The sequence below is a fragment of the Lepidochelys kempii genome, chromosome 23 (genome assembly GCF_965140285.1).
Source record: "Lepidochelys kempii isolate rLepKem1 chromosome 23, rLepKem1.hap1, whole genome shotgun sequence".
NCBI classification, from domain to species: Eukaryota; Metazoa; Chordata; order Testudines; family Cheloniidae; genus Lepidochelys; species Lepidochelys kempii.
The window spans coordinates 663951-685277 of NC_136402.1; positions in this window are offsets into that span (position 1 = coordinate 663951).

The window sequence follows — 21327 nt, forward strand, 5'->3', positions numbered from 1 at the left end:
AATAGGAATTAATTCTGGGACATCCTATAGCCTGTGTGAAGCAGGAGGTCAGACAAGCTCACCATCATGGTTCCTTCTATCTTTATAATCTATGAATCTCAGATGACTCACTGAGCATTCTCGAGAAGGAAAGGGCTGGGTGGTTCTCAGTCAGGTCCCCACACGCTATCCCTTGCAATCACACTCATCTCTCACGCCATCTCCCCGGGCTCAGGAGTAAATCAGGACTAAATCCTTGGCAGTATTTAAAAACTAACTCTCTCCAATTCCAATTCATTATTAGAATAAAAACTGGATCGCCAGAGCTTAGCTGGAAGTGCATCCTCTCTTCTAATTGATATTCTGATGCGCACTGTATCCAGAGACAAAATTCCACACCTTTCACTTGCTATTATAATAAAGTCCCTCCGTCTCCTGCTGTTTGGTTGTTTCAGCTTTATGCTTACCCAACTTTCCCAGCCGTCACTGGGCCACTGCTTTAATTGTAACCTGCATACACTGCAAGCCCCTGCAACCTAAAGGTCAGCCTAGAGAGAGAATTCTGCCTTGCTGTAAGCTGCTTCCTTGGTGTGGGTCTCTCTGCCAGCTCGGAATCCATTTATCATTTTAATACCATTCTTAGGGGGATGGATTCCTGCCGATAAATCAGCGCTCAGGACCTCAGCATTCTCCCAGCGTTCACATATGCACCAAGGGAGAAGCAAAACGTAACAGTGTTTGTTCACTCTGAGTGGAACAGCACCCCAGAGAGCCCCACTGCCTGGGAAAAGTCTGCCCTTATACCTGCAATTAACTCATTTTTAATATGTGCCAGGCACAGTGTCCCATCCTACTTGACCTTTCAAATGACTGCACTTTAATTGTTCCTAAACATGAAATTGGTTTTTATTAGAGGCTAATGGGCTTAGTGAGGCCTCAACAAATAAAAACAGAAAGAAGAAAATGAGATAAAGACGCAGCGGCTGGAAATGTGCTAAATGTTTGCTATGAGCAGTTCAGGAACTTTCCTCTCTGCCTCAGCTTATGGGGAGCAAACCCCCTTTTGCTCGGGGTGGACAGAGGAAGGTGTTGCTTTATGTGCTAATTACTGCAGAGATTTTGCAAACGAAGGCTGAACCCATCCATCGCCATTCCCCAAACAGTCCCATTGGATCCCCATTTATTTCAGCTTCCTCTTCAAAATTGCCCTCCCTGGGTTTGTCATGACTAGGATAAAAAGGTGTGAGGCTCATCACCTGACAGGCTACAGTACATGTTTGCAATGTCCCCGGGAGAAGGTGCTGGGAAAGCAATCTCAGCACTTGCCTTTTAGCGGAGGCCTCAGCTGCACAGGGAGGTGGCATCAGTTTAATCTCAGGTGCGACTGGGAAAATGCTTAAGCTAAACCTATCTCACATCGTCCACACGGAGGTTTGTCCTTGTGTGACAAAGCCAATTTAAAAGCCAAATTTAAGCTAAACCAGTGCACCTTTCCCTGTGTAGGCAAGGCCCCCCAATCTAGATGTACCTGTTTTCAGAGCCCTCCACGGACTTGCTGTGATGAGGCTGGGAAGGCAAAGCAGCAGCCTTTCCCCTCCCTGTAGCTCCTGGATGCACCGCCTTGGTGTTGGCTGCTGGGGCTGCAGGCAGGGGTTGGACCCTGCCCCCCTCTGGAGACAGCTGGGGACAATGCTGGAGGAGCAAGCAGCTGGTGAGCTCCCCACCTTCCCAGGGGTGGTGAAGCTCCGGCTTTGGGCATCACCCCTGGGGTGGCAGGACAGCAGGCTCCGTCCCCATCCCACGGCCCTGGGGCTTTGGACGCTGGCTGCAGGGCTTCAGGTTTGACCCCCCCCACTGTTGCCCCTGCTGGGAGGTGACTGTGTCTGTTGGGCTGAGCTGGCAACGCAGCCAGGGCTGGTCCCGGGGTGGGGAATTGCTCCGGCCCCTTGGGAGTGGTGCAATCAGCCAGGCCAGGACCTGCCTCGGCCAGGCTCCCTCAGGACCCACTTGCCTGGGGGGGCCCCAGCCAAGCCACCCACAATTTCCCCCCCCAACCGGCTGAGACCGGCCAGGCTTCTGCACCAGTCCCAGGCGGCTCGGCTCCGGGGAGACAGGCAGGGCCCCACATGTGGTGGGAAGCAGGGTCTGCCCAGAGCCGGAGGTGCCCTGGGGTCCGGCCAGGGGGCAGAGAGGACCCGGCAGGTGGGGCCAGGGGGTGAAGAGGAGCCCATGGCCGGCTGGCGATCAGGCCGAGAGAAGCAAGTGGTGGCCAGTGGACTGGCAGGGTCTCGGGGCATAGTGCAAATGGAGCAGGCCAGGGCCCCTTCTGAGCACGGGCCCAGCTCCACGGCACCATGGGCGCCATTTAAACCGAGGACGGCTTGAATGAGGATGTTTCTGCTCAGAACTATAGCAAAACTTTTTAGCTACAAATTCAAATCCTCCAAGAAGCAAGCACGTGCTCTAAAACTCTTCACCTAGGAGACATGGAACAAGTAGAGGACAGAAGTTCATAGGTTTCAAGACCAGAAAAGACAACAACGGTCATCTTAGACCAGGTCTCCAATAGAAGAGGCATGCCAGCGTAGCTGGGCTGGGCTAATTATACCAGCAAACCCTCCTAGTGGAGACACAGTTTATACCAATTCCCTGGAAAAAATAAGCTACCCTGGCAAAAGCACTTTCTTGATGGTATAACTGTGTTTGCACTGGGGCTTCTGCCAGTGTAAAATATTCTGGGGGAGGGAGGCACCCGCCTCAACGACATGGCCGTGCCAGCAAGTTACTGGTGTAGACCCGACCTTCGCTCGGGCTCCTGCTCAGCAGAGACCAGGGAGTTCCACATAGCGATTGCTGCGGTTCTACATCCACCCAAATCCCTGGGCCTGGTTAGCCTTCCTGCAATCGTCGATCAAATCAGAAGAACACACATCCCTCCCAGAGCTAGGAACAGAGGCGGTGCTTAATTTGTTCCAGAGCTTGCCAGGCCCGGGGTTGAGCCCCGGCACCTCTGGCTAGCAGTTCAGAACCCCGGCACCTCTGGACCAGCCACATCAGTTATGAAAATAAAAACTTGCTTGAGCCCCGGCACCTACTTGCTTGAGCCCCAGTACTTCTTCCATTACAAATTAAGCACTGAAAAGATGCCCAGTTCCTCCCCCCCATCCTCAACTTCTTCAGTCATTCAGACCCCACTCCTCTCCCAGAGTGGAGAGCAGAACCCAGGAGCCTGGATTCCCAGCATCCCCGGAGTCCTGAGCTCTGTTTACTTCTCTCTTCAGCCTACAAGTTGCGTGAAGCAGGTAACACCCTTCTCAAGGATTCAGAAAGCTCCGCACACACGCCGGGCACCGCCACCCCTAAACCCTAGTACTCAGACAGGCAGTTTCGACGGCTGGTCTACGACGGAGGTCAATCCTTGGGGGAAGGGGGGCGATAGAGCCTGAAGGAGCCTATTTCTAAATGTGCGTGCAGGAGGGACACTGGAGCAAAGTCTGAAGTGCATCCTTTTTATTGGAAGGGCGAATGAACAAACAAAAGGCACTGGCCTGATGCTGCAAGCTGGAGTCCACGGCCTGCACCTTGCCGGCCCGTGGTGGCCAGAGAACACTGCAACAGGAGCCTGCCCCGTGGTGATCATTCAGAGGCTGCCCCCACCTGCCCTTTCAATAGCTCTAACCAGACAACTTCCCAGCCAGGGCAAGAGAAGCACCGACACAGGACGCTGGCACGGCGGTTTGGAGGCGATTCAGATTCAGCCTCCCGCTCCCCCTTTCGCTAACGTCTGAGCATTATTCTCCCTGCCGCTGGCTCTGCTTTGACAAGCCTGCCGATAATTGGAACACATTGTGGAGTGGATAATCCCCTTTGTAGCAGACACATGGTATTATGGTGTCTGCTGCGGGGGGGGGGAATAAAAATGGATTAACTGTTTTAATGCGCGGACCTGGAGTGTTGGATACTCTCTGTAGCCAGAGACCCAGGGAACCTAATGAGGTTCCTTCCTCTCATCCCTCCCAGCCGGGAAGAATTTGCTTCTAAAGTTCAGCCCGTTCCTTTGGGTTTCATGGAGCTCAAGGTCAGCCTCAGATTTCAGCTCCAAAGCTTGTTTATCCAGGCTTAACTGGAGCGCCGAGATGTGAAGCTTGTTTACCCTGGCCTGAACTTGCTGCTTGTTCCGAGCGGCAGCAAGTTGCCTTCTCTTCCAATCCCCATGTTTTTCCCACGAAGCAGAATTAAGGGCATGAAGAGGCAGATGTTCCCACGATGCCGCCACTCTGGGAGAGCTCCCGCTAGGCGCAGCCTTCACAAGACGACTGCCCTTTCCTGGCCTCTCAGGTGCTCCGACGTACTGCCAGCAGCCTTTCTGCTGGGCTTTAAGCTAAGAACCGGAGAGGTGGTAGCAGAAAGAAGTGGTGGCCAGAAGCCGTGCATCTTGCAAGGCACCCCCTGGCACGGCTGTGTCTTTTCTAAAGTAACCACATACCTTGCCATGCAGCCAGAGTTCAGATAAAAGACTCCCCTGCCTTCTCCAGCCTGTTACCCCGCCCCCCGGACCCCGTAGGGTCAGTGCATCGCCCTCCAGCAGCACACGAAGCAATGGAAGCATCATCTGCACCAACGGCATTAGACCTAATAGGCCAGCCACAAACCTGTGCACCTCCCAAGTGCAGCCATGCCTGGTCGCGTTTAATGAGCCCATTTTTCTCCTCCCCAGGCCCATGCCAGGTACACGATTGTGATGAAAGATTGACTCCCAGGGCCCTCGGATGCGGAGAGGATCCATCTGGCGCTGAGCTCTGGACTCTACAGCCGTATCACAAAGGGACACAAACTGAGAACAGAGGAAGCAAAGCAGGAGCTCACAGGGCATAAACCACCATTGAGTCAGTCCCTGCCGAGGGTACGTCTACACTAGGTCTGAATGAGCTCCAGTCACACCCGTACTAACTAGACTAAAGCTAGCTCAAATAAGTTCACACGAGCTGCAATCACACCCCTTGGTTACAGCGTTGCCGTACCCTGAGTAACGGCATCCTTACCAACTTCAGCAGATCATGGGTTAATTGCATGGCATGGAGCTGGCAAACAGGCGCATGTAGCCTGCCCTTCGGTTTGCAGCGTGCAGATGTGGCCATAATGCCGCACTCCCGGGATTGCGCCCGCCACCGTGCTAAGCAGAGCGGGGCAAAACATTTTTTTGACTGAAACATTTCCCCCCCACCCCATAGCAGATTCAGTGACACTAAAACACTTCTCTAATTCATGTAGATTTCACTGAATTGCTTCAGTAAAAACACAAAAAGCCCCCAAACATTTCATTTTGACATTTCCAAAGTGTTTGGATTTGAAAGGACTTTTTGTTTTGCAGTTTACAGTACTAGGATTTTTTTTTAAAAACTCAAAATTGAAACATCTTGTTCAATTCCAAACAAAAGCTTCTTCCCATTTTTTCACAGCTGCCAATGAGCCAAATACTCCATTATTTACCCAGCTCTTGTGCCAAGCACCTGACCCATTGAAATCAGCAGGAGCCTTTCCTTTGACTTCAAGGGCTTTGGAGCAGGACCCAAATGGGACCAGTCCCAGGCAAACTTACAGGTGGTCTAAACTGGGATTTGCCTGTAGGGCCAGTCTCTGTGCCAGGTGGAAAGTACTGAAGCAGAAGCTCTGTAGTGTGGAAGCACTGAGGCCCCTAGCCCCGGGGGCTGGCTACTGAACAGCACATAGGCATGTGCTTGGAGTACAGTGTGTGCTGAGGTGCTTGGCTGGATCAGGGCTAGAGGGTGCTTAGCACCCTTGCTGGGAGGAACCCAACATTAGCCGAACCTCAACAGTGGGAGGCTAACGCCAGGGGAAACACGCAGAGAGGACAGTGATTGTGGAACCAGGCGCTCTGCTGCAATAGCGCTCCAGGAAATGCCAGAGAAACTTGCAGTTCAACCAGTAGTTGTTGGGCTGGATACAGAAATCACTGGGTGAAATTCTCTAGGTTATACAGGAGGTCAGACTGGAGGATCATCATGATCCCTCCTCGCCTTGGAACATATGCATCTATTATATGCAAAGATCAGAGGGGGCTGCATTTCTGGGGTGGGTGGAGACCTTCGGACAGGAAGCAACAAAGAATTCAGCGTGTCCTATCCAAACTGCCAGAGGAATTGAGGACAGCAGAATGCAATTATCTACAAAGCAAAAATAATTTTGAGAAATTAAAAAAAGAAAAGAAAGAAGGAAGAAAGAAAGAAAGGAAGCTTTTGTGCTTCAGACTCTGGTTTATTGGCAGGACTTCCAAGGCTCAGAATTTCAGCCCAGGTTTCATCACTGTTATTAGTGTTCTGCGTTATAAACTGTGCAGGTGCCATGCTGTGAAATTAACATTTCAGGGGAATCAAATCACTTCTGTCTCCCGGCCCAGCTGCAAGGAACAGAAATACTCATTTAAGAATGCCATTTCGGCAGAGGTGAGCGGGCTCTGTACATGGGCATAATTCCCTGAATTGGAAATTTCTAGCCAAGTCGTACATGACCTATTTAGGTCTGAGCGATATATTCTACAAATCTGTAGAGGTTGTTCTTTTTCCCCCCCTCTCCCCCAGAATCAAAAGTACTGCAAGGGGACCCTAGGCAATGCACATACAGATCTGTATGAGGGGAGAAAAGCCAAGATGCAATATTAAGATCAAATCACGTTTGCATTGTTTACTTTCTCAGTTCCCTTCAGGACTAGCTGCCAGCTTTTCTGGAGGCATCAGCCCCCCCCACACCCCCCGATTGAGTTCACTTGCTTCTCGTACCTGTGCATTAAAACTGGTGTGTTCTACGATGGAGGCCACACCCAGGTGCCTCACAATCAATTTGAAAGACCAGGCTAGAGTCTCAGCACTAAAAAAGAAAAAACAGCCCTGGCACCAAACATAAAACTGTCAGAGGCCCTGGTGTTAATCTCCCCACATTCTGACCAGCAAATAGAAGTTCGTGGCAGCTTTAGATGGGAGCTAGCACAAAGCATGTGGGCACCTCTTAAATTCCACAGGGCCTAGGATGGGCAAAATTGGCAATTGGGTGCTGAGCACTTGACAATCTGCCGCTGAGCTTTTTTGAAAGTTTAGCTTTCTGATTCCAGTGGGTCTTAAATGGCGTGTAAGTTCGTGCTGGTCCCCTACACCTGGGTGAAATACAGCCCCTCTGCAGCTCTGCGTGAACGACATCTTGTTTTTTAGCTTTGCTCAGAAGAGGACATTGAAACACAGCTGGGAACAGCAACTCAGGTTACATATTTTAGAACTCACAAGTGGTCTTGTTTAAGAAGCACTGAGATGTGGTAACGTGGGTTCTTCTAAGTTTAAGCAAATCTGGCTTTGAACATCGATGGGAGCAACTCTCTGTAGGGACTGGAATAGTTTTAAAGTCTTGGGGGGAAAACGGCTTAAAATTGCAAACTATTAAAGAGACTGATGGCTTGGTCACTGCAGATTTGCTTTGAAGATTATTTTAGCCATAAGGTTTTGAGTTCTCGGGGTTTCAAAAACCAGCTTTATCCCTTGCCTCTTGCAAGGGCTTTATGGAAACAGAAGAACTGGTGCTTATTTTCCTTTCTGATGTCCTTCAAACTTTTTTTTTTTGCGGGGCGGGGGTTAAATTAGTGTTTCCTTGTTCCAGATGAATAAACATTGAAGTTTACTGACAAACGTACTTCCTGACCTCTTCCTCACCTCTTCACCAATGCTGAGAAGAGTAATCAGCAACGGTGGAGAGTGTTTATTAGACAAGGTCTACAACCCTCCAAACTCTAGCCAGTACAGCAGTGTCACTTAGGGGTCCAATATCTTTTATTTTGTTCCTCCCCCACCCCCAGCATTTTCATATAAGCCCACAGTTATACCAGCAAGAGAGCGCTTTGGCCAGCCTAGCTTATTTTGCCTGGGGAACTGGTACAAACTACCAGCAAGAGGGCTTGCTGGTATAGATCTATTGGCATCATTCTCTCGGCAAACCTTTCTGGAGTAGACCTGGCCTTGGAGAAGGCAAGGAGGGGTTTGAAAGGGTTGGATGGAATCGTCAGTAGTGCTCAGCAGTGGCCTAATTTTGCTCCCGCTGAAGTCAGTGGGAACTTTGACCTTTCAGTGGGTGTTTGGTGCCTAACCCTGTCCCCCTTCCCATCAGCTGCAAGTCTAATTAGACCGCAAGCTCATCAGGGCTGGGACTTTAGTATAATAGGGCCTGTATGCAAGTTACTCTGAAACAGTAGCACCTGTAGTAACAGCCGTGTTAGTCTGTATCCGCAAAAAGTCAAGGAGGATTTGTGGCACCTTAGAGACTAACCCATTTATTTGAGCACGAGCTTTCGTGAGCTACAGCTCACTTCATCGGATGCATACTGGTTAGTTGGTTAGTCTCTAAGGTGCCACAAGTCCTCCTTTCCAGGTGCTACTGTGTATTCCTAATACTACTTAGAGCAGTACTGAGTGTTTTTGATGATCCCACCCATAAAGTTTATGGTAGTTTGAAGGCACTTTTTACGTGGGAGTGTCACTTAGACTAATGACTCGTTCAGATCCCGCCATGGCATTTCCTTCCAACAAAATCGTGCCCTAGCTCCAATCTGTCCTCTTTTACAAGGGAGTATCATTTGGATGGTTTCATGATATTCAAAGCAGTGCAGCTAAACTGAAGGGAAGCTATTATTTAATATTTGCATGACAGTTAGCACCTAGAATCTCCTCCTGAGACCCGTGCTCCATTGTGCAGGAGGCCGCACAGCTGATAGAGACAAGACGAAGGATGGGAGAGATCCAAGATCGGTGGCAGAGCTTGGAATAGAATCTGGGTCTCTTGATCCCCAGACCTGAGCTCCATCTGCTAGCGTATGTTGCCTCCTTCCGCAGATGCTAACGGTGTCTCTACGCCAGGGGACAGATTTTCAAAGGCATTCAGGTACCTATAGACAACTAGTGGATCATTCAAAATTCCCTATGCAGGACAGGTGCTTAACCCGCATTGATTTCAACACAATAAGCCCCAAGACTTCCTCTGTCTTTTAGGACCCAGCAGACTGTCCTTGGGGAATGGAGTTTTTAAAGTCTTTTCAAAAAGCTTTTGCAACCCCTGTCTGGGCTGTTTGAGGCTGTGACTGATCGACTGTGTCCACGCGAGCCTTCCTCGGAACAAACAGCAGTGCATCGATCAGCTCGCGGCACCATGGGATGGACAGGCAGAGTGTGGTGGGCATCCCAGGGCATGTGATATTGCTATGACTACCTCTTGTGATACGGTACAGAAAACCCAGCTATTGCATAGCTGCATTTCCACAGACTCCTAGCTACTTCTGTCATGCAGTCACCCACTTTGTGTCTAGTGTCCTTACCTACATATTTCTCTCTGCCAGGTTGGGGGTGAGTTACGCATTAGGACTGGGACACAAGGAATCCGGGCTCAGTTCCCAGATTCCCTTTGTGACCTTGAAAGAGTCACTCCAGGGCTCAGGATAATAAACCTTCCATTCTCCTGCTCTGCATGGGTTGTTGATTGGCACACTCACAGACAGACAGATACCCCAGTGTATTTCCTTCTGTGCCAGATCTGCAGAGGAGACGAGACTGTTCCAGCCCCAGTTAGGGAGTCCTGGCCCTTTAGTCCAAGCTGCAGCCAGTTCAGTCAGTGTTTCAGCCAGGAGAGCAACCATCCCATAAGCTCTTTGCGGCCAGGACTCTCTCTTGCTGTACGTCTGTGCAGCCTGCAGCAAGATGGGGCCCTGATCACAGCGGAGGCCTCCAGGTGCTACTGGGATAATATCTGCCCCCATCACTCCAAGAGCTGATCAGCCTGTGCACATTAGTGAGTTAGTTCTCGATACTCCCAACTCGTTATCCCCATTTCACAGCTGGAGAACTTAGTTAAACACAGGGAAGTGACTTGCCCCAGATCACAGAGGATACATCTACACTGTGCTTTGAGCCCAAGCTCCCCTTCTGTCCACACACAAATCAGTCTGACTCAGGTGAGCAAACACTCAGGACCTGGGTCCTAGGACCTTGCGAAGTGGGGTGGGGAGGTCAGAACATGAATCCCACTGTGACTCGGGTCCAAACCCTGTAATTTTGCAGTGTGGACCCAACTAAAGCCACAGATGCGAGTCCAAAGGTCTGCATAAGAGCAGTATGGATGCAATAGGAGATCCAGGTCCAGTCATTGCAAACCCAGGTTTACAATGCAATGTGGATACTCGAGTGTGGACTTGGAAACAAGCCTGGCTCTCTCAGACCCAGTTTACAATGCAGGGCAAACGTACGCGGGGAGAACTAGGAATTGACCCCAGATCTCCCAAGGCCACAAGACTTCCTTTGCATCTTTGTAACCCTGTGCTAAAGTTTCTCTTTCACCTAGGAGGGGGAAGCTTGCGTGTTGGTGATCAGCACAACACCCTAGAACGGCCGTGCGGCCCCTCACATTCATGCATAGGATATAGCCGTGCTCTCACCCCCCAAAACCCACAGCTCATTGTGCACTGTAAGCCAGCAGCAGGAGTGCGGGACACTTGTGACTCAGGGGCACCTGAGTTTGAAATTCATGCCTGGGAAGTGGGACCAGCCCAGAGGGCTGAAGCAGGACATAAGTCCTACCAGGCCTACGGAACGCTTTAGCGGCAGTCCCCTGTCTCTCCCCAGGACCAATCTGATTCCAAGTGTGCTGTTTCTTTCAGCTCCTGGATGAGAGAGACCCAAGTTATTCTATTGGGTGGCATGACACAGCATTAAGGCTGGCCTAGAAGGAAAGAGGTTGAATCCTTCCTTACTGAAGCACCACGTCAAGGGAAACCCTTCTGTCCCAAGGAATAGGCTTACTCTGTTTCATAGCCAGAAGGTCTCATTCTGTCAGTGACAGGAGATGAGAGCTGTCACTGGCAGCTACGCCCCAATTAGAGAGTGGCAAATGGCATGAATGAACAGCCATTCCTCTACACAAGACCCTTCTCGTGTACCCAATCTAATTATTTCCTGGTGCTTCCGGGGCTCGAGTGGCCTTTTGCTGCTATCGCCTGGGAACTGCTGGGCTTGGAGGGGAAAAGAAAACCAAGAACATATCCTGAAGGGAACAGAAACTGATAAAGAAAGAAAGGGAAAGTCTCCCGAGAGGGAGCAGCGCAAAAATGATGGATCTATTTGGACATTCATCACAAAATGACTGATTATCAGGCATAGAGGAGGGAATTTGTATGCAAGCCATGTACAAGCAGAGATAGAAGTGTTTAAATGGAGTTAGAGGACAACTCCAACCTCCCTTCTATTACATTAAACCAGGCACACACACAAAAAGAGAGAAATACATCAATGGTACACTGTAAAACTCCATCCCTAACCAACCCCTTTGCTTTTGCATCCTGCCCATGCCATGCACAGATACATAAGGGCAAACATTTTCAAACCTGGGTACCTAAGCAGTGAAGTTCTTCCTGAATCCACACTTAGGCCTTTACACAGAAGTGGCCCAATTCTTCTACAATGGAAAGCACTCACAAATTCACGTGTTCAAAAGCCATGAGTCAGTGCCCCAAAACAACGAAGGCACCAGACTAGTTTTGAATAAGGGAATGATGAGAAAAAGTTTGGGATTATTTGTTGGGACGGTTTTATCCCCTTCTGCCGTAGCAGCCATTAGAAGTCACATTTTCCAGCTTTTTCCAGAAACACAAGTGCTAGAGGCGTGGCTTTCATTCTGAAAAACCCCGAAGAGTAAGATTCTCCCATAATCCCCAGGCTGCAGGAACTGCAGCTTTAAGAAAACCCTTCAACTCTCACAAGGGCTGGCAACAGTGTAAAATCCAACGGATGTCAAGGACAGCTGCAGTTGCTGGGCATATTTGAAAGTTGGGGCATGGATATGTAGGAACCTAACTTTAGGCCCTTGGGTTTAAAAAATTTTGGGCAAGGTTTTCTGAACCTTCCAGTTCTTTGCACAGAGGAAATGGTTAAGATGAAGACTAGGAGGACATTATACCCCAGGTTCCCAGAGTCTCATAGGGGTTTTTTGCATGTCTGATTCCAGTTTCCCCTTTCATTTCAAGGGGAACTGGGACAGCCAAACCTCAGTCTACACATCTCCATAGCCCCTTCAGTAGACAGACTGTCAGGAAAGGTTATCAGGAGCAGTGATGCTTGTGGCATGATCTGGACACCTATATGGAATGACCAAGACATGGTCTACGCTGAAAGTTAGGTGGTTTAACTAAAGTGTTACTTTAAACCAATGTAATTAAACTGGTGCAACTTTGTTTTGGCGTTCATTGGTTTGAAATCTGGCTTATGTACAGGCGTCAGTTGAACCAATGTAAATCCACGTTTAAAACAATATAAATGTCCACACAGGGGTTTACATCAGCTTAACTAAGTCATTTAAAAAAAGCGAAAAGTCACGCTAAATTCAGCTAGTGCAACTTGTTTGTTTAGACAAGCCCTCCAGCTCATCTTGTGAAGAGCCTTTGCACAGGGGTGAATTTCACCCGTAGGAAGCTAAACACAAAGGCGCTTGGGACTTTTAAACACCTTGTACGTCCAGACAGCTGCTCAGACATTTCTGTTCTCTTTTATGTATCAAAAACCCTGAGAACATGAATTTAAATGAAACAGAACAAAAGCGAAGGGGGCGGGGGCGGGGGGAGAGAGAGACACACGCATACAGCAGTGGCATGGATAAAGGTCAGACTGATTTTCACAGATACCGTGTGTCATCTCTCCCCTTCCATCTGTGACTCCTCATTGAGCAGATACAAACTAGACTGATTTGCCCATTTTCGTTTTCCTCCTCCTCATTAGACATGTGCTAACGAGACAGACTTGGAAGGGAAGTGTGCGCAAAGCGGAGCTACGAGCTGCTGACATGTCCCCATTATGAATTATGGGCCACACTGCTTCAGGAAGAGTTCAGCGACAAATGGTATTTAAAAGCCCCCTTGGGAACAGTGACCAGAGCAAAGACTTTTCCTTTTAAGGAAGATGTCTTCTTCGCTTGGTTGGACTGTCAGTCTCTCACAGCATGGCATTAGCTCTTTAGTCCACAGCGTTGCTCTGGGAACTCATGTTCAGCTGATTATCCACCACGATCCCCAATTTTTTTAAGAGTCAGTGCTTCCCAGGACAAAATGCCACACCATGTAAGTATAGCCAACATTCTCTGTTCCGAGATGTACTCATTTACATTTAGTCATAATAAAACACATCTTGTTTGCTTGTGCCCAGTGTACCAAGCGATCCAGATTGCTCTGAATCAGTGACCTGTTCCCTTCATTATTTCCTACTCTCCCAATTTTTGGGTCATCTGCAAACTTTATCAGTGATGATTTTATGGTTTTTCTTCCAAACCATAGATAAAAATGTTAAATAGCATAGGACAAGAGCCGATCTCTGAGAGACCCCACTGGAAACAGTCCTGCCTGACGGTGATTCCCTATTTACAGTTGCATTTTGAGACCTATCAGTTAGCCAGTTTTTAATCCACTTAATGCGTCCCAGGTTAATTTTATATCGTTCGGGAGTGGGGGAATTAAATCAATATGTCATGTGGTATCAAGTCAAACGCCTTCAGAAGGCAAAAGGATATTACATCAAAACCATTACCTTTATCATTTGTAATCTGATTTTTTTAAAAAGGTATCTAGTCAGTTTGACAGGATCTATTTTCCATAAACCCACATTTGCATTAATCACATTACACTCCCCCCCCTTTAATTCTTTATTAATAGAGTCCTGTATCAGCCACTCCCTTCTCTTGCCTGGGATCAGTGTCAGGCTAGCAGGCCTATAATTACCCAGGTCATCCCCTTTACCCTTTTTAAAAACTGGCACAACATTAGCTTTCTTCCAGTCTTCTGGAACTTCCCCAATGCTCCAAGACTTATTGAAAATCAACACTAATTATCCAGCAGGCTCCTCAGCCAGCTCTTTTAAAACTCTTTAATGCAAGTTATCTGGACCTGCAGATAACTTGCATCCAAGTGATTTAAAGGTGTCTAACTTTAGTAACTTCTAGAAAAGCATTTAATTTGAATCAAGCTCATAGGAAGCACCATAGCATGCACACACCACATAGGAACAGGAACAGCCGCAGGACATCAGAGCTGGGCTAAATGTACCCTGGTGATGCTGGATTCAAAACCAGAACTAGATTAAGTTTGTGGAGGACGGGTCTACCAAAGGCTATTACCGAAGGGATGTAAGCTCATGCTCAAGGCGACCCTAAACGTCTGACTGCCAGAAGCCAGGAGGGGAAGACAGGGTGGATCTCTCCAAAATCACCCTGTTTTGTACACTCCCCCTGAAGCTCTGATACTGGCCACTGCCAGGATAGACGGACCATTGGTCTGACCAGTGTGGCAGTATGACTGTGCCACACGCTGCTTGACTTAATTGGCCTGCGCATCCCCCGTGCTAAGCCTTTAAGAGGATAACCACAGTGCACAACGTAATAGCCCCATTCAATCCTCAAATTTAATTTGGCTGATTTCAAATTAAAAAAATTCTCTGGAAGGTGATTAGCTGCTGCTAAGAATTAAGCAGCTCCTGACTGATCCTTGGTTTCAAACACCAATCACAGTACATAATTCCTGAGACACCCTTTTGAAGGGATGATCCCACTGTCTAGTCTCAAAGCAATTTGGAGGGGGGAAAAAAAAAATCAGAAAGTCTCAAACACAGAGAATCTCTCTCCCCCGAGCCTCTCTGACCAGCTAAAGCGACTGAGAAGCATCACAGAGCCCCGGCAGGTTTGGTTTGGTTCTTGATGAGCTTACTTTACACATTGTTTATTAACAGACTTACTGTACAGCCTAGAGACCCCAACTGTCTTTTCCACTTTCCCAGCCTGCAACAGGAAACCCACTTATTGCAATCTCATGGCATTGCTTACAGGGAAGGGATACTCCTGTGCACCTCCTACGTGGATTTCCCCCCAGCCCTCCCTTGCCCCATCAGATTTACTGACGCAAACTGCAGAGAGAGGTCGGAACTGGGTGCCAGTTGGAAGCTGGAAAAAATCAGCCATGGCACAAGTGGCTGGAGCTAGTGGCAAGCAAGGGAAACGGAGACATTGGCGTCGTATTACCTCTCTGTGTAACTTCTCACTGAAGAGAGATTAATCTCTCCCCCCAGCCCCCGAGCATCCCCAGGGAAGAGTGTGTGTCATATGCTCATTACATAGGTCAAAATATTAACCACAAGTCCTGGAGAGCCAACACGTCTCCTCTCCTGATGCCCTCCAGCCTATGATTAATTAGATTAAACGCACTGACTCCCACAGCGCAAGGGACCTAAGTGAAGGCATGACACAGTCTGGAGAGAGCGGGAGGCCGTACACGGGAAAAAACTCCTCCTCTGTAAGCCACTGACCCGGCCACACTTCCAGCAGACAGAGAACAACCCCTGGAACTGAAACCGCGAAGTGTACAGGGGTAGAGCTGGACAGCAATCTCTGCGGAAATGTGGGGCTTTTTCCTGGTCTAGTTTGGCTTTTTTGGACACAACTTGGCTCTTTGGACAGAGTAGAAAGGGTCCATTATGTCAAAAGTTACCGTCAAAAGCCGCCCCAGCGTATCCTAGCGAAACCCAAAAGATCCCAAAGACTCCCCCACCCTCCCCTGGAAGGGAAGAAGGTGGCATTATGTACGCTGATGGAAGATCAGGCCCTACTCCTCTGGATCTCAGTTCACTAGCGGTAAAACGGGGAGAGGACTCCTTGCATTCCTCTCTCCCTGTGTGTGCGTGCAGGCCCAGCTCTCAGCCAGAGCCCCACAGGAACGTTAATCATATTAATGAGGGAAAAAAGCGGTACAAGTCTAGGCTACTATGAGCCGTCACTCCCAGGGTATTTAAAGCTAATGGACCATTCCCAGACCAGCCTCCAGAGGCGCCGGAGAGAAAACCGTCTATGAAAATCTTATACCAAGAGCTGCCCAGCATGAAAGCCACAAATGGTCAAGCTGGGAAAAGCGAGCGAAGGCGAGAGTCTGGGGACATAGCGCTGGCAGACGGGCCTGCCACACTGGTTTGAAGTCGGCATAAAAACATGAGGCTCCAGATACCCCAAGGAGCACCCTGCTCTGGGCTGCACGAGGGCCGGGGGGTGGGTTGAGAGGGTTTTGGGGATTAGTGCGAGGAAGAGAAGAAGGCAACTCACAGGCTCAAGTGTCCAACACGCCAGGAGCACTCACCTCTGCCAGGACGCGGAGGGGGCTGACAGCAGGACACAAAGGGAGTCCGTCTCATGCTTCGCTTTCTCGCCGCCGTAACGCTCTGTTGCAGCGTCTTGGGCCACTGGCAGCCCTTCAAGCGTTGTTTGGGAGCCTGGCTTTCAGAGGGTGGCCCACCTGTGAATAGGGCCCCTAGTCACCAGGTCCAGGTCTCTGGGCTGCCTCCAGGAGCCACCTGTTAAATGCGAGAGAAAGACGTTGGGCATCGCCCGGCTGGACGTCCCTCGAGTCAGCAGCTGCTTTTGGGGAAGGTTCTAGAAGCCCCACAACGGGCAGAGGTCAGGCCACCTGCCCCCCAGGGGGGCTGGAACAATGTGAACCGTGTAGGGGAGCTGAGAGCCATTGGACCAAACTGTAAAGCCTGTATGTGACGGAAACCATTTCAAGCCAGGGGGTGCGGCAGCCCCCCTAGTCCCAGCACTACGGTGCCCCCGGGAAGATCTCACCCTAAAAGCGGAAGAGAGGCTTAATCCCTGAGGCAGGAGGTTTTATTACCTCCTACTCTTTTCAGACTGAAACTCTGGGCATTGTTGTTATCCACACAAACACCCCACTCAGCTAGTTCTTTTACTGTCCCTGTTCACAGGTCACAGTTCAAAATTCAGCCATTTTTGGTTACTTGTGTGGAAACCATTTGTTCACAAATAGGAAACAAAATCCAGGCTCCCCTCACCCCCAAGAGGGGTTAGAATATTTCCAGTTAACGTCTCAATCCCGTGACGCGGTCGCCCTGGTACCTGCTGCCCCGTGCCTCAGTTTCTGCTCTTCCAGCTCCAGAGATTTCAGGCTCTCGCTCTCGGATTGGCTAATTCCAGCGCTAGTCGAGGGTTCGGCCCCAGGGACAAACCATAATATCCACCCCTCACACCCAGGACACAGAATCCTTGTATCAAGGCCCAGCTCCCCCGTTCCCTCTGAGCAGAGGATCTCTGCTGGGCCCACTCCAGACACAGGGCCTCTCCCAGGCCTTCCCTTCCCAGCCCTAGTCTCCCCTCAGCCCTGTCTAGCTATTTCTTAGGCCTCATCCCCAGCTGACTGCAAACAGCCCAGATGCCCTGTAAAACCCTCTTACAGGCAGCACCATCTGCTAACGACTTTGCTGCTTGGATCCCTGACCTAGCCACCAGCCCCAGCCCAAACCCACCATCTGGGAGGCTGGTAACTAGCCACAGGTGAAGCTGATCACAGCTCCGGGGCTCTCTTTCATTTGAGGGACTTTCCAGCTTCATTGTGAATATTGTGGTGCTGGTGGGTTCTGACAGCCCCGGCTCCTAGAGTCTTGTGCCGTGAGAGAAGCCCTTTCCGTCTGGCTCTGGCTCTCACAGCTGCAGAGAAAAGTTGGAAAACGCAATCTTTATAAAGCTCAAAAAACCCAGCAGTCACTTTATTTGTTTATTTTTAATCTCATGAATTTTTAAGCCAGTTTCACGACTCTTTGGGGCCTGACTCCTGAGTTTTGCACTCTGGGCGCTGACAACCCACAGGCTTTACATTTTAACTGTGTAGGCCTAAGGCCTAAGGGACAAGGGAGGGAGCTATTTGCTAGGGAGCAAGGGGAGCTGAGTGAGCAGGGATTCACTGCATTTACAGACCAGCTGTGGGAAATTTGGGAACACTGGGGGATAATCTGGCTAAGTTTTGCACTTGGGGCCAATATTTTGGAGCTTGTCCCGTTGGGAGCTGCCTGGTCAGGCTTGTTAAGGTCAGGCTTGACAAAGCCCTGGCTGGGATGATTTAATTGGGGATGGGTCCTGCTTTTGAGCAGGGGGTTGGACTAGATGACCTCCTGAGGTCCCTTCCAACCCTGATATTCTGTGATTCTATGATTCTATGGTCCCTGCTGGGTCACCCTGATAACCACTTCTGTTTGCCACAGCCGAGCAGAGGCCCTGGCCCAAACCCACATTTTAGAAGAAGCAGTGACACAATTGTGACCAATTGCAGGGAATAGTTTGCTGGGCAGCGAAGCCTGAGTACAGGGACACTTATATTATTGATCCCCTTTTAAAAGAGCTGACGTGACAGGAGCAGCTGTATCCTGTGAGGGGAAAGAGGCTACCTGATCCAGGTGAGTCCTACACACAGAGCAGAGGAGCAACTCCAACCCGCTGACAGCCCCTGGGCGAGAACGACCAATTACAGCCAAAAAGACAGAGCGACTCAGCGGTTTGGCCAGTTAACGGTGCTGAGTGGTGGCGTTCATGAGAGCGGAACGGATGGAGCAGCTGTTTCAGTCACTGGGAGAACAGACCTGGCGCTACTATTTCCATCTGCCTCAGCACTCTGATGCGGCCTCTCTGATCCAGCATCAAAGCCGAATGTCACAGCAGCGCAGCTCCCGAGACAGTCTGGACCTAGGTTCTCCTTGGGACTTCCTGACCGACTAACTGCGTCGCCCACTCGTGGCTCATCATGAGGGTAGCTGTGGGGGGGATGGTGATTTGTGCAGCTTACGGTAGCAGGGGTAGAAATTGTTAAGTTGTAAGGTTAACACAAGTTTCCCTTATTCTTTCCCTTTCCTTTCCCCAATAAAGTTCTCTGGTTTAGAAACCCCCTGGTCCCTGTGCTTGCAAGGGGGGAATAAATCACCTACCCAGGCTGCACAGAGTATGTGTGCGCGGAGGGAGGGGGCTTTCCCCAGGTTATTGGGTGGGGGCTCGAGACACGGTTATTTAAGGTTTAGAAAAAGCCCTAGAAAGTATGCTGCCAACACCCCTGGCAGAAGGGCTGCAATTGCAGCCATGTGAAAGGCAAGAAAGCGTAACATTTCCCTAAGTTTCTGGGTAGCCAATTCTGCCAGAGAATTTCAGTTCTGGAGGCCAAGGGCAAACTTCATGCCAAGCATGCTTCTCGTCTTGTTCCACCAAAGCAAATGCCGTAGGCTCTGTTTGCAGAGACCTGCCGAACAGTAAAGGGTCAGTGCCCTGTAGGTAGCCCATGCTGAAAAAGGTTTCCATTGGGGGCTCTAAATTAGGTCACCAGGAACATTTCCTTTCCATCAGTTTCATTTCCCAGAAAGCTGAAAGTCCTTCATTATTTATCCTCTGCAAAAGAAAGCTATTGGGGATACCTACTTTTCGCCCAGGGAGCCATTAAATCAGGCGGCCTGACTTTCCAGCCCTTCTATGGATGGGAGAGTCCAGCACCACAGCCTGGGATAAAGCCTGGCAGGCATTTTTTCAGTCTTATTAAAAAGGTAGGGAACTTCTGTAGTAGTGTAAATGTTACCCTGTGCTATTAATTAACCTCAGAAGAAAATACATTTTCAGCCATTCAAGGATGCTCAGACATGGATACCACAATTTCTTACTCTACTGTACTCAGGAAAATAACAGCATGACAACAAAACCTGCTCACTCAGCTGATATTTTTCTGATGGCAAACTCCCTGGGGCAGGGTCTGTGTCTTCTGTGATTTGAAAGTGTTTAGCACATGAGATGTGCGGGGAGGGATGGCTCAGTGGTTTGAGCATTGGCCTGCTAAACCCAGGGTTATGAATTCAATCCTTAGGGGGGCCATTTAGGGATCTAGGGCAAAAATTGGGGATTGGTCCTACTTTGAGCGGGGGATTAGACTAGATGACCTCCTGAGGTTCCTTCCAACCCTGATATTCTATGAGATGGACGCTATTGGGATCTGATTTCAGAGTAGCAGCCATGTTAGTCTGTATCCGCAAAAAGAAAAGGAGTACTTGTGGCACCTTAGAGACTAACCAATTTATTTGATCATAAGCTTTCCTGAGCTACAGCTCACTTCATCGGATGCATGCCATGGGATCTGAGTGATAGACAATAATGATCTCCCTTTGGGGTGTCTAGCTCTGCTCACTTTTGATGAAATTCACCCCTGCATAGAGGGGCCAGGGTTGAAGTGCCGTAGGTGGTATGCAGGTAAGGTAGATAATGGAGTTAATACCGGTTCCCAGCCAAATGCATCTGGGTCTGCAAAGCAGAAGTAATTCCTGAGCATTGTATTTGGAACAGTGGTTCAGAGACAGATCATTTTAGAGCAGGCACCGCTTCCTTGTCAGACACCTGCTGCGAATCCACTGCGGGGAAGAGAGGGCAGACTGAATTATCTGGCCGGTGAATGGCAGAAATTTCCCTGGCTGTCTGGTGTTGCGGAATGTTAGATTGTATTTCATTGTTTCGTGCCCACTGCAGAGGAAAAGGTGTGTGGAGGGCTGCGGTGGCATGAAGCAGCTAGGGGCAAAACACTTCAGTCTTTTGAGGCTAATGTCAGGCAGCTAAGCCCATATTTCAGTACGAAAATAAAAGTGCTCTGGGTGCTGATCCTCCAGGGCTGTGACTGACTCCAGCTGAAGCTATTAGGAGGCCTTGCTTCCAGGCACAGGGCTAGCACTTTAGACACTGGCTAATTCAGCAAGTCACTTCATCTCCCTGGACCCTACTGTTCTCCCCCACCAAAAGCTGTTGAATGGGGTTAATAACACTTGTCTATTTAGATTGTCAGCTGTCTGGGCGGGGGCTGCCTCCCACTGGTACCTTGTGTCCCCCCTCCACCTGTTCTCCCTCATTGCTCACTTACATTTTAAGCCCTTTGGGGCAAATAGTTTCTTTTCACTGTGTGTGTATCCAGCGCCCAGGCCAGGGAGGCTCTGATCCCGAGTCGGAACCTCTTGATGCCATTTTAATACAAAGCATAATCAAGCTGCATGGATGTGCCGCGCCCAGTGTGAGGGGGCCCTAATCTCGGTTACTCTGGGTCTGTGCAGTGCCCGGTGTGACGGGGCCTTGATTAGGGTTGCTCTGTGTATGTGCTGAGACCTCGGGGCAGAGACACTACCATAACCTAGATAAAGAATTCCTAGTCTGACCCCAGCTTTCTCTGAACACCAGGGTTTCTGCTGCACAGATTTCTGTGTTCAACACTCCTTCCTTTGCATGGATTGTTTGTTAATGTCTCCTTACCCTTGTTTCCTGGAGCCCGGTTTTCACCCGGGTGCAGGTGAGGAGGCTGTTTCACATCCTGAGAAGGGCCCCGTCATTATGTAATATTTCCTTTTCCAATAACTGTGCTGTTCCCAATTTGATGGAGACCTGCTGCATGCAGCGGTACCAGGGCCTCAAAATATTAGGCCTGCTAAT